The sequence below is a fragment of the Aquarana catesbeiana genome, linkage group LG04, assembly GCF_042186555.1.
Source record: "Aquarana catesbeiana isolate 2022-GZ linkage group LG04, ASM4218655v1, whole genome shotgun sequence".
NCBI lineage: Eukaryota > Metazoa > Chordata > Amphibia > Anura > Ranidae > Aquarana > Aquarana catesbeiana.
In genome coordinates, this window is record NC_133327.1 from 500835280 (window position 1) to 500847440 (window position 12161).

A 12161-nucleotide genomic window follows, 5' to 3' on the forward strand; every position below is an offset into this window, starting at 1 on the left:
CAACCATTCCTGGCTGAAGCTGGCATGGCGTCAACCACCTCTGAACCTGCCCCTGCAGAGCTGACAGAATCTCTGCCCAGTGTGGCTCCTGTCCCCTAAGCAGACCAACTCAAGCACCGCATTGGCATCTTTTTGCATGAGTGCTTGTGTAGGCCCTTGACCGCTTACGGAGCACCGCTGGTTCAGAGGAGAAATCTGAAGAAGAGGCCATAGAGGAAGAAGAAGAGGAGGGGGTGGAGGAGAGAGCTGTGGCAGAATGACCACTAGCATTTTGGAGGCGCAGTGGCGGAACAAGCTCCAACAATACTGAACCCTCTCCTGCATCCTTCCCAGCTGCTAGCAGAGTTACCCAGTGCACCGTGAAGGAAAGGTAATGTTCCTGCCCATGCCTGCTAGACCATGAGTCAGCAGTAATATGCACCTTACTGCTGACTGCCCTGTCCAACAAGGCCAAAACATTGCCTGTCACATGCTGGTAGAGAGCCAGAATGGCTTCCATGAAAAGAAATGGCGTTTTGGAACCCGCCACTGAGGTACAGCACAGTTCACAAATTCACAAAAGGGGGCAGAGTCTACCAGCTGAAAAGGCAGCAGTTGCAGTGCTAGCAATTTGGCCAAGCTAGCATTCAGACGCTGAGCATGTGGATGGCTGGGACCGAATTTCTTTTTACGGTTTAGCAACTGGGGTAGGGAAATTTGCCTGCTAAAATCAGATGGAGGTGTACTGACAGCAGATTGGCTGCAAGTACTCGGGACACCTATTGCTATACCTTCATTCCTCTCAGTGCAGGTTTTTGAGAGGACTGGAGGTATAGTGGGGTTGGAGATCCCAGATGAGGAGCAAGGAGAAGTCCGCCTTTTTCTTTGATGTGGGTCTTTCAAGTGCTGTTGCCAACGGACTGCATGGGAGGTCGTCATATGTCTGGTCAACCATGTGGTGCCCAAGTGGCTGCTGTTCTGGCCACACTTGATCCACTTCAGACATAGGTTGCAAACAGTAACAGTGCGATCTGCTGCACACATGTCAATAAAGGCCCACACCAAGGAACTTTTCAAAATCAGCGGGGAGTCAGCTGTGCCCTGCACCTGCGGAGCTCTGAGGTGTGATGCAGTAGATGGCTGCCCTTAAGCTGTCCCCTAGAGGACATCCTGCCTCGTTGGAGTTGTGACTCCTCCTCCTCCTCTCTTTTATCAGGTGCCCAAGTAGAGTCAGTGACCTCATCATCCCCTCCCTTCTTGTCACTAGAGCAAACTTGACAGTATGCTGCAGCTGGGGGAACATGACTGTCAGTTTCTTGTCCTTCTTGAACACCCCCTCTCTCTAGGCTCACGTTACTCCCTTCCCCAACCTGGGAACCAATATTGGAGCCTTCTAATCGCTGCGCATCCTCCATCAGCATGTACCCGACACTGTGGTTGAATAGTTCGATGTACTGATAGCAGATTGGCTGCAAGTACTTGGGACACCTATTGCTATACCTTCATTCCTCTCAGTGCAGGTTTTTGAGAGGACTGGAGGTATAGTGGGGTTGGAAATCCCAGATGAGGAGCAAGGAGAAGTCTGCCTTTTTCTTTGATGTGGGTCTTTCAAGTGCTGTTGCCAACTGACTACATGGGAGGTCACCATATGTCTGGTCAAGCATGTGGTGCCCAAGCGGCTGCTGTTCTGGCCACACTTGATCCGCTTCAGACATCAACAACGGTGCGATCTGCTGCACATGTGTCAAAAAAGGCCCACACCAAGGAACTTTTCAAAATCAGCGGGGATTCAGCAACGCCCTGCACCTGCGGAGCTCTGCAGTGTGATGCAGTAGGGTGGCTGCCCTTAAGCTGCCCCTTAGAGGACATCCTGCCTCATTGGAGTTGTGCCTCCTCCTTCTATCAGGCGCCCAAGTAGAGTCAGTGACCTCATCATCCCCTCCCTCCTCATCACTGGAGCAAACTTGACAGTATGCTGCAGCTGGGGGAACATGACTGCCAGTTTCTTGTCCTTCTTGGGCACCCCCTCTCTCTAGGCTCACGTAACTCCCTTCCTCAACCTGGGAACCAACATTGGAGCCTTCTAATCGCTGCGCATCCTCCATCAGCATGTACCCGACACTGTGGTCGAATAGTTTGGGGGATTCCTCTGTGAATGATGGTGGGGCAATGGAAGGAGTGACTGTGGACAAGAAGCTGGTGGAATAGGCCACTTTGGCAGCTGCATTGGAAGGCAAACTATTCTGAGCCTGGGTGACAGAGGATGAAGAGGATGAGGACGACTTTGTTATCCACTCCACCAACTCTTCCGCATGTTCTGGATCAATAACACGGCCAGCAGCAGAAAAAAATGACAAGCGTGCCCCACGGCCGCCTGCAGAGGATGCACAATGTCCAGCACTGTTGACTGTAGACACGGAGGCTGCTTGCCCTCTTTTAGTGGCCTGTGAGCATCTGCCTCTCCTTTGTGACCTTCCGAACATGATGTATATTTTGTTTGGCAACACCACACTGCACTGTATTGTGTACTGTGTACACCACCAGAAAAGTAGCAGCAAGTACACTACGGCTGCACTGTATTGTGTAATGTGTACACCACCAGAAAAGTAGTAGCAACTGCACTACGGCTGCACTGTATTGTGTAATGTGTACACCACCAGAAAAGTAGGGGCAACTGCACTACGGTTGCACTGTATTGTGTGCTGTGTACACCACCAGAAAAGTAGTAGCAATTGCACTATGGCTGCACTGTAATGTGTAAACCACCAGAAAAGTAGTAGCAACTGCATTATGGCTGCACTGTATTGTGTGCTGTGTACACCACCAGAAAAGTAGTAGCAACTGCACCAGGGTTGCACTGTATTGTGTGCTGTGTTCACCACCAGAAAAGTAGTAGCAACTGCACTACGGTTGCACTGTATTGTGTGCTGTGTACACCACCAGAAAAGTAGTAGCAACTGCACTACAGTTGCACTGTATTGTGTGCTGTGTAGGAATGTGCCGAACAGCCCCCGGTTCGGTTTGCACCAAAACATACCGAACAGGCAAAAAATTTGTCAGAACACATGAACACCGTTAAAGTCTATGGGACACGAACATGAATAATCAAAAGTGCTAATTTTAAAGGCTTATATGCAAGTTATTGTCATAAAGTGTTTGGGGACCTGGGTCCTGCCCCAGGGGACATGTATCAATGCAAACAAAAGTTTTAAAAATGGATGTTTTTTTCGGGAGCAGTGATTTTAATAATGCTTAAAGTAAAACAATAAAAGTGAAATATTCCTTTAAATTTCGTATCTGGGGGGTGTCTATAGTATGCCTGTAAAGTGGCACATTTTTCCCGTGTTTAGAACAGTCTCTGCACAAAATGACATTTCTGACATTTTTATGTAACAGGGTAGCCCCGCCCCCCTCTGACACCCGGGAAACCATAGTAAGTCCCCATGTGTCAGAGGCGGGCAGGGTCACCCTGGAACGTCACCGCGTGGCCCCGCCTTCAGTTATAAAACAACTGTCCCCTGCGAGGACGCGTCATATGGCGGGTGCCTCCCATGGAGGTGGGTCAGTCACTGCTTTTTTTTTTTTCGGTCGGTCAGCGGAGCGAGAGAAGAAGATGAATGGACTTCGTGGGACATTTTTATTTTTTTATTTATTAATAAAGGACTTCTCCCAAGATGTGTCTTGTCTTTTGTACCATTTTGACATTTTTTTTTAAAATGGTAGGGATACATTTGTACCTCGTTACCATTTCACACAGGGGGGATGCCGGGATAAGCCCCCCACCCACAGATCCCCACAACCACCAGGCAAGGGTTGTGGGAATGAGGCTCTTCTCCCCATCAACATGGGGACAAAGTGCTTTGGGGGGCTACCCCAAAGCACCCTCCCCATGTTGAGGGCATGTGGCCTGGTACGGTTCGGGGGGGGCGCTCTCTCGTCCCCCCTCTTTTCCTGCAGCCTGCCAGGTTGTGTGCTTGGATAAGGTTCTGGTATGGATTTTTGGGGGGACTCCCATGCAATTTTTTAAAATTTTGGCACGGGGGACCCCTATGTCATTTTTAAAAATTGGCGCAGGGTTCCCCTTAATATCCATACTAGACCTGAAGGGCCTGGTATGGAATTTGGGGGGACCCCCACGCAATTTTTTTTTAAATTTTGGTTCAGGGTTCCCCTTAATATTCATACCAGACCCAAAGGGCCTGGTAATGGACTGGGGGAATCCCATGCCATTTTTTAAAATGACTTTTATCTGTATTGCCGGGACCGACAATTCATTATAGCCGCGAGTACTATTTCAATGACTTTTTTCCTTTAGAAATGTCATTTTGTGCAAGGGCTGTTCTAAACACGGGAAAAATGCGCCACTTTACAGGCATACTATAGACACCCCCCAGGTACGAAATGTAAAGGAATATTTCACTTTTATTGTTTCACTTTAAGCATTATTAAAATAACTGCTCCCGAAAAAACGGCCATTTTTAAAACTTTTTTGCATTGATACATGTCCGCTGGGGCAGGACCCATGTCCCCAAACACTTTTTATGACAATACCATGCATATAAACCTTTAAAATGAGCACTTTTGATTTCTCTTATAAACTTTTAAAGGGTGTTCCGTGGCTTTCGAATTTGCCGCGAACACCCCAAATTATTCGCTGTTTGGCATCCTTCTTAATGAGATGCAATGTACAGGGACAGGGATAATTGTAGACACGCACACTCACTCAGGTTGAACTGGATGGACTGGTGTCCTTATTCAACCTTACTAACTATATAACTATGTAAACAGCCAATGTTCGAGCCGAACTCATGTTCGACCCGAACATAAAGCCCATCCCTAATCCTGATATAAAAAAAAAACAGGAGCAAAAAGAAAAAACAGTAACTGTCAACCTGATGGTAATGACCATAACATTAACATTAATACCCCATGGGTTGGGAAAACATTTCCTCCGGTAAAGTACGGGGTAACTTGTAAACCTGTAGTCCAGAGCACTGATCTGTATTTCTCTTAGACTATGGAGAAATCAGAACCAATTGTGAGCCCGAAAGTTCCATGTGGGAGCATCAAGGAGGTTGCTTGGAGGGTCGTGGATGTTGTGGTGTGGATAGTTGTTTCTTTGATCTGCTTCTCACAGGGGTCCAGACACGGCTAGGGGTGGTAGGAAATGGATGAGCCTGGACATGAGGAGGAATTAGATCTTCGGGTATAGAGGGAAGGCCAAAGCTTTTTATGAAAGCTTCTCCCTCTTGAGACTGTGTTGGACGCCATCTTTGGATACAATGAGGTGAAAGGGAAAGCCCCAGTAATAAGGAACCTTGTGGCATTGCAAGTGAGATGTGATTTGTTGTAGGTTTCTCCGCTTGGCAAAGGTGATAGGTGAGAGGTCGCTGAAGATCTGTATTTTTGCCCCTTTGTATACAAGCTGGGATTTGTTTCATGCAGCCAGGGTTAGTGCCTCTTTGCTGTCATAATAGTGAAACCTCACGATAACATCTCTGGGTCTAGCTCCAGCCGGAGGTTTTGGGCCTAGAGAGCGGTGAGCCCTATCAAGATGCCAATCCACATCCACCATCGTGGGGGCCAGGAAATTAAAAGACCCAGGAGATAAGAGTGCAAAGCGGGGTCTCCCACTGTCTCAGGGATATCCTGGAAGCACAAGCTCTGCCTCCTCTCCCTGTTTTCCAAGTCATCTTGCTGCACTTGTAGCTGGGACACTGAATGTCTAAGGTTATGGTTTTTCTTCCTCAATAGCCTGCACATAATTAACCATTTCGTCAAGCTTGTATTCAAGGGCATCAGTACGTTCCCCAGTTTGGTTTATTTCCCCTCTCAATTCTGCTGATAGTTTGCTCACCTCTGCTGAGATCTTTGGGGGGGTTTCAGGGCTGCATTAGCCCCTTAATGAGGCCCAGTGCTGCCTCCTCCACGTTACTCCCCTTCCTGGCCCTTTTTGTTCGGAAGGTGGCGGGGAGGCACCTGCGATTGGGTGAGGCTCCTACTGGGCCCAGCCACCTCCTGGCTGACACTTACCTCTGCCTCCTCCTGGCTGACACTTAGCCCCGCCTCCTCCTTTGTGGCGCATTCCAGAGCCTCATCCTGGCTGAGGACTTCCTGTGTATGAAAAAGGGACATTGTGTGTGATTGATGAACCAAAAACTAAAACTATTTTCAGCTCATGACTGTTGCAAATTGAATGTTAACAAATAGAAAAGACTATCATTCTGAGCCCAGCATTTTTCATTCTTGTCACAATCATTTTTGGCCCCTACTGTCTATTGATATGTAAAACTTTTTTTTCAATCATTCATTTGTTATCAATAATAACATCTAGTTAACAACAATAATTTTTAGACAATAAATAAGTAAAAAAATACTATACCTGGCTCCAGCTGGGCTCCTCCACTTCTTCCAGGATTGAAGGCCCAGGTTGGTCCTCGGAAGCCTCAGCTGGGGTTGAGGGAAGGCTGGATGGAAGTGTGGAAAGTGATTCCCTGACTTCCATCTGGTCTTCCAGAAACCGCATCCTGTTGAAGTACCACAGAATGGGTACATACTAGGGATGAGCCGAACACCCCCCTGTTCGGTTCGCACAAGAACATGCGAACAGGAAAAAAGTTCGCTCGAACACGCGAACACCGTTAAAGTCTATGGAACACGAACATGAATAATCAAAAGTGCAAATTTTAAAGGCTTATATGCAAGTTATTGTCATAAAAAGTGTTTGGGGACCCGGGTCCTGCCCCAGGGAACATAGATCAATGCAAAAAAAAGTTTTAAAAACGGCCGTTTTTTCAGGAGCAGTGATTTTAATAATGCTTAAAGTCAAACAATAAAAGTGTAATATCCCTTTAAATCTCGAAGAAGGAAGAAGAGAAGAGGATGAAGAAGAAGATGAAGAGAAGAGCGGGAGCCTCCCCCCATGCCATGGGTGCGGAGCGGCCCAAGGAGAAGAAGATAGAAGACGCCGCGGAGGAGATGCTGGACGAGAACGCCAGAGGAAGATCCAGAAGAGCCAGAAGAACCAGAAGAAGATGAAGGAAGATAGAAGTAAGAAGAAGCATTTAAATAAAGGAATTGTCAAAAACTGTCTCTTGTCATTTTTAACATTTTTGACAGTTTTTTAGTGAAATGGTAGGGGTAAGTACCCCCTTACCATTTCACACGGGGGGGGCTGGGATCTGGGGGTCCCCTTGTTAAAGGGGGCTTCCAGATTCCGATAAGATTCTGATCCACCGGCCAGGGTTGTGGGGATGAGGCCCTTGTCCTCATCAACATGGGGACAAGGTGTTTTGAGGGGCTACCCCAAAGCACCCTCCCAATGTTGAGGGCATGTGGCTTGGTATGGTTCAGGAGGGGGGGGGGCCGCACTCTCGTCCCCCCCTCTTTTCCTGCGGCCTGCCAGGTTGCGTGCTCGGATAAGGGTCTGGTATGGATTTTCGGGGGGACCCCACGCCGTTTTTTTTTTATTTTGGCACGGGGTTCCCCTTAGAGTAGATTGTTCTGACCTGAAGGGTCTGGTATGGAATTTAGGGGGAACCCCACGTCATTTTTTTTTTTTTATTTTGGCCGGGGTTCCCCTTAATATCCATACCAGACCTGAAGGGCCTGGTATAGAATTTAGGGGGACTCCCACGTCATGTTTTTTTTTTAATTTTGGTTCGGGGTTTCCCTGTGGGGAATTCCCATGCCGTTTTTATCAATGAACTTCTATGTGTATTGTCGGCAATGCAATAGCCGCGGGTAGTTTTAAATGGGTTTTTTCCTTCCAAATGTCATTTTGCTGTCAGACTGTTCTAAACACGGGAAACATGCATCCCTTTACAGGCATACTATAGACACCCCCCAGGTACGAAATTTAAAGGGATATTACACTTTTATTGTTTGACTTTAAGCATTATTAAAATCACTGCTCCTGAAAAAACTTCCGTTTTTAAAACTTTTTTTGCATTGATCCATGTCCCCTGTTGCAGAACCCGGGTCCCTAAACACTTTTTATGACAATAACTTGCATATAAGCCTTTAAAAATAGCACTTTTGATTTCTCCCATAGATTTTTAAAGGGTGTTCTGCGGCATTCGAATTTGCCGCGAACACCCCAAATTGTTCGCTGTTCGGCGAACTTGCGAACAGCTAATGTTCGAGTCCAACATGAGTTCGAAGCTCATCCCTAGTACATACACATCCTCTGCTGCTGCTCCTGATCTCAAGGAAGCCTGGATCTTATTAAGCTCCTTCCTATACGTGCTTCTCAAGCTACCAATTTTCCTTTCCACAAAATCGATGTCTGCGTCGGGGACCTGTGTCTTCACAAATTGCAGAAATTTCTCCAGCGATATCTTCCTTGCTGGTTTGTTGCGATATAAGGGGTTTTTAACCTCCCACAAATTACACATATCCCTGTATTTGTCAATGAACTGGCCCATGAAATCTGGGTTTTTGAATTGTTTAATCTTTGCTGAAAGACCAAACACAAGACAAAAACACAAAATATCAGGCTAAACTCTCCTAATCTTATCCCAATATAAGCCTCAATCTATAATCAGTATAGGCCACTGATGTCCCAAGTTAACATGTTACCTTCGTTATAACGTTAGTCATTTCCGGTCCTCCTTCCTCCGCACACAGAACATATGTACGACACACGCGTGTTAACTTTATAAACACTGCGTATGCGTGAAACTGCGCCCACGTCGCCCGCCCCTGACGTTCTTTCTAAACTATTCCCCGCCCCTTCTCTTTCTGCACAGTGGGAGATGAACATGGCGAAGACACAGCAGGTGCATGATAAGAACAGTAATGAGGAGGAAGAAAGCCCAAAACATCCCGATCTCGGAGGAGAGGATTTAAGGCCTCAAATATGGCCTTTTTAGAGATGGTGGAGATGGTGGACATCTTGAGGAGGAATGACTATGATGGGAAGCATGGACCGTACCTAAACCCAAATGTGAGAAAGGCCAAAATCATGACTAAAGTTGTGAAGAGTCTGCACAGGAATTTTGGGGTACGACGATCCAAGGAGCAATTGAGGAAACGCTGGTCAAACCTTAAATTGAGGGAGCTGGATCAGTACAGAAGGATCAAGAAAGTGCTTCTAAAAAGTAAGTACTTGTCGTGTGTTCTTATTATGATTATTAATTGCATGCTGCGCCATGTGCTTTTCTTTACTGTTGTACAGTTTAAAATGGCAACTTTCATGTTCGTGGGCAAAGTAATCGGTCGTAGGAAACATTGTTCGTTTGTCAACTAAATACAATGTTTTTGGCAGATACGGAGTTAATTACATTTGGTCATGCTAATTTGTATAAAAAGAAGTTTAGGACATTGTTGTCTAGATGTGTTTGTAACTAGAATGAATTGCAAACTTGATTCAGTGTAATGTAAGGAGAGGACACTCAGCAGCTGTTTACACATCTGGACTCAGGAGCACTAGTGTGTGACACAAGAACAAACTTTTTAGGGTGTCCCACACAGGTACTCAAGTGGATACTTGGGGTGTCTACATGTGTGAAACTTGTCCAAAAAGGTAAGTATTCCAGCTTTGTTAAAGGAATAATGTCTTCAACTTGGAACTCTGCCCAAACAGACAATTGTACCCCACTTCGAAGCAATGTTTCATATTCCTATTTCTGGCCACAAATGTCTGTGTGCTAAGTATACCTTTTGTTTAACTCTCATAGGAGAGAAAAGACTCGGGACGTCTGACGACACCAAGGACCCCCCCACCTCCTGAAGAAGGGGAACAGAGGACCAAACCAGAGGATGTGAAGGAAGGAGAGGTGGTGGAAATTGTCACCACAACATGTGAGTGTCTGACACCACAGATTCAGGTAATAGATGTATGCCTGTATATTTATAATACATGGTGTGTATTTTTTTTTTTTTTTTAGGTGATGTGCATGTTGTGGAAGAACAATCTACTCTTTTCACCACTGACAGTGCACAAAGACTAATCCAGGACATCATGTATTGTAGTTAGGACTTAGACATCATCAAGCAAAAGACAAATGAGGTTGAACAAAAACTGAAGAACATGATTGATGTACTAGGAGGAATATAAAGATCTACCAAATGACACCAGTTTATATTTTTTGGGACCAAGTTTTTAAATTTTTTTACGCATTTTAAAAGCCAAATTTGGAAGATGGACACAGTGTGTCAACATGTGCTATCTTCCGTCAGGGGATATTAATGTACGTGTTTTGTGGGTGCAACCCCTTCCTCGTAACTCAAGTAGGTGAGAGGAAATGGTTGCACCCCCAAAACATGTCCATTGATCCCCCATGATGGGAGATAGCACATGTTGACATTAGGTATGGGATCAGAAAGAAAATCCCCAGTTTTAATCCCAATTTGTGTGCATCTTCTAAATTTGGCTTTTAAAGGGGTGACATCACTCCATCTGATGAAGGCAAGATCAAGACATTTTTGACACTATAATGTCTGATATTGCCTTCAGTTTTTCAATGTTGAACTTTGTAAGTTCCATTGTATGGTGTGCCCCCCAAATATGTTCTTGTATATTATAATAGGCCCTGACCAGGTCTTTTGGGCTGGAGCACCCCTCCCCCTCCTCATTACCTCTTATTTAGTGGCCACCAGTGCTTAGGATGTATCCCCTTCAGTTCTCCCACATAGAGGAGTTTAGCTCCCATGGTTGAGACAAAGGATCTTCCATTCTATTACTAGAGTAGGACCCACTAATTCGGGGTACTTTGTCGCAGTAAGTGGGCTTAGCACTATATGACCATATAGTGTGACCAAACCCCCGTATTTTTTGAATATGTTCAGGTGTTTTTAACTAGCCTTGCAGGAAATGTCATTCTTGTATGTGTGCGCTGTAAAATATTTTGTAATGTTTGCAAACATGCCTGTTTATGTACTTTTCTAAAATTTTCAAGGTAAAACTTTAAAAACAAGATGTGTTTTTTTGAACAAAAAATGTTTTATAACGCACATGTGAATGTGCACGGAGTAAAAGGTTTTATACTCAATGTGTGGCTTCTTCTTTTAATGCTCAATACCACTTTTTGTATTAAGTTGGTGTTTACAGTGACAATGAGGGTTAGTTAATAATGTAAAAACCACTTGGCACTACAAGTGCACTAGGAGAACCTAGGAGACAGCTTAAAACAAACACAAGCAGTAAATCAAAATCAAGATTTTATCAGATCATTTTTTTATTCTATATAGAAAATATTTAAAAATTTTCTGGCATAACAATGGCCCCCCTACCCGTAAAATATTCAACATATTTTTCCTACACTTCACGGGCGCTTTGGGGGGGCAAGCCAGGGTGGCCAGCTTCCAGGGTCGTCATTGTTGTTGTTTCTTGAAGTCCGGCCTCGGGCCCAACTGAGGCAACATAATTTGGAGCAATACTTTTTACAAAGTTGTGCAGTATGCAGCAGGATAATACTATGTGGTTCAGTTTGTACTCCGCCATATTTATAGCCATTAGAAATAGGCAGAACCAGCTGGCCATTATCCCAAAGGTATTCTCCACGACTCTTCGGGCTTTGGCCAGATGGTAGTTAAAAACCCTCTTCTCCGGGGTGAGGGTCCTCTGGGGGAATGGCCTCATCAGGTGATCGCCCAGACCAAATGCTTCATCAGCAATAAAAGCCAACGGGAGTCCTTCAATGTTCTCTTCTGCAAGTGGCAATCCTAAGCCACCACTCTGGAGAGGTCCGTAGAACTCCGTCTGGGCAAAGACTCCACCATCCGACATCCGGCCATTCTTCCCCACGTCCACATAGAGGAACTCATATGTCGCCAACACCACCTCCATCAACATGATACTATGAAATCCCTTATAGTTAAAATAGTATGACCCCAAATGGGGTGGTGGGACTATGTGGACGTGTTTACCATCAATTGCCCCTCCACAGTTGGGAAAGTCCCAACGGTCGGCAAAGTGGGAAACCACAGTCTGCCAGTTCTGTGGCATTGAAAGAAACTGTGGAGTCAAAACAGAAAAAATAAAATTAGTAATTTTGCACATAACATTGCAAGCAGTTTAGACACAAACATTCTTGGTCAAAATCAGTATAACTTTTAATTTATACTGTATTTAAAGACAAAAGTATAAGGTACACTTATCAGATTCTTCCCCCCTGTGATGGCCCATTGTAAAAAATTTAGGGGGGGAGATGTTTTGGACAGGTAACCCTCTCCACTTC